This window comes from Cryptomeria japonica, chromosome 7 (assembly GCF_030272615.1).
Source record: "Cryptomeria japonica chromosome 7, Sugi_1.0, whole genome shotgun sequence".
Taxonomy (NCBI): Eukaryota; Viridiplantae; Streptophyta; class Pinopsida; order Cupressales; family Cupressaceae; genus Cryptomeria; species Cryptomeria japonica.
This window is the reverse complement of record NC_081411.1, coordinates 778,623,088-778,625,514: the sequence shown is the minus strand read 5'-3', so window position 1 is coordinate 778,625,514 and position 2,427 is coordinate 778,623,088.

Sequence of the window (2,427 nt, the reverse complement as noted above, 5' to 3'; positions counted from 1 at the left end):
ATTTGGAATAAGTGACTATAAACTAGTTGCAACGCCTATGGTTATAGGTGTAGCATCCTAAAATTGTGATACTTACAATTTCGACTGCATTTGGGTCTTCACGATGGTGACGCAACACTGAACTTGAATGGAGACCCCGAAACCCATTTATTGCATCAAAAACTGCATATTTCTGCACCTTGGCCTGATCCTTCCTTGCACCCTGCTGTCTCGGGAGGTGGGACCATGGCGCCCAGTGCCCTGGTCCCTGGCCCTATTTTGGGCCCGGTCTCTTTTGGACATCGGGTCTTCAAGTTTGCAATTTGATAAATAATCTTTCGAGGTTGGCCCAAGGTCAGAAAAATCAGTCTTTTAACCCTAATTGACAAGTATATAAACTACATTTCCTCTCCCATTTTGGGGAGGAAGGACATATGTGTACAAGAGGCGGAAGTACTAGGAAAACATTCAAACATTCAAGCATTCAAGCATTCCTTCAAGCAATTGAGCATTCTAAGTCTCCATTCAAGGCTAAGTGTTGCATTCAAGACAAGGATTCAACCATTGAACAGGAGATCACATACAACATACAACATACAACAACATTTACACCTTCGCATGTAAGAATACAAACATTCTTACAACAAGGTATCAGTACTTGATTACATTACAATCATTTACATTTACAGCATTCTCATTTCTTGGTTAATTCCAAAATAGAGGTTTGACCTAAAGGCAAACCCCTAATCCCTAACCCCCCAATCATCCTCTCTTTTCTGTGTGTAGGTTGCAGGTACGCAGCTGTAATTGAAGATCTGGAACCCTTGTGCAGAGATGAACAGATCCCCCTTTGTTTCGCGGATTTTTCAGAGGATCGTGTGCACGCCGGGCGCCATCGTCCCATCAACTTTTGCTCAAATTTGTAGGACAACACCATCTCGACATTTCACTGCTAATTCCAGGTCCGCAGCTTCATCCCATGTTTCTATTTCTGTCTACAAATGAATCTTTCTCACTTTTACCTACACTCCTTCTATCTACATTCTTTACAAAAGAGGGTAGCCTTGCTATCTCAACCCTTGAAACTCATTTAGAATCTGGTCTTGCATTGTGTGGGATTGGATCTTGTGAGTTTCAACCCCTCTTTTGAATGTAAAGTCTCTCCTAAGTGAAAACCATCAATCCTAGTGACCTCCTTTCTCCTTGGAGTGGGGGGAATACCTAGGGTTCGATTTTCTGCTTTACATTTTGGTGAACCCAACGTGAACATCCTAATTCTGATTATTCATGGTTAGATCTGAAAAATTGGCTTCCTTGATTACATTTCCATGTTTGATCTTTTGCAAATTTTAGAGGTTAATTGCATAAAAACCCTAAATTTTCTTTTTGGTAATTGAGCTTGTGAAATGTCTAATTGTTAATGCTTGTTTTAGATCTACCCTTCTATTGCAAATTGTCAATTCATATTTGTGCTTTAATTTTGAAAATTAAGTGGTTAAGTGTCAAAACCCTAATTTTTAAAACCCTCTTGATTCAACCTTTGACCGACAATTTCACTGATCAAAACACCTTCAAATCGGCTGTAACTTTGGATTCCGCAACAAAATCATAATATCTTTCATCCCTGAAAATTTTGAAAAAAGTTGCGAGGACCGTGTGCACCCCGAGCGCCATTGTCCTCGACATTTTTTCTGAAATTTCGGGAGCTAGATTTAACTGTATTTTTCTGCTAGAATCCAGAATCTTGGCTGATTTCATCAAATCTAACACTTTCAAAATTAAAGTCAAAGTTGGTCTAGTGATTGCTTGGATTAAGGCTTCTAATCATTCAAAAATTGTTGAAATTGAAATTTTGTGTCAAAATTGTGTTTCTTACTATCCTAAATCTAAAAAGTGTGTTGGCATTCATTCAAAGTTTTAGTGCTTTATTCAAATTTTTGCAATTTGTGACTTTTGAAATTAAGTGTTTAATTGCAACAACTTGGATTTCCGCTTTAAAAATTGAATTTTGCATGAAATTGAGTCAACTTTTAAATGTCAAAGTTTGCATTGCTCTTAGTATTCCCTCTAAAATCATAAAATTCAAAATTTTAGTTTCCCTCTCTTTTTCAAAATTCAAATTTTGCATTTTTCAACAATCTTGGTAGGGTTCAATTTTGAGATTGCAACTTTAATTTGTCCTATCTACAGATCGTAAAATCACTCAATTTTTTCAGATTAGCTTTAAAATCATCATAACTTTCATCCCTGAAAATTTCAAAAAAAGTTACGAGGACCGTGTGCACTCCGTTCGCCACGGTCCCTGACATTTTTTCCGAAATTTTGGGAGATTGTCCTGCTTGCATTTAACAGCTTAAATCTAGGAGATTGGCTGATTTTATTGAAATTTGCTACCTCTAAATTCAAAAATAAATTCAAAATCTTCTCTCTCTCTAGTGCATGAGTTTT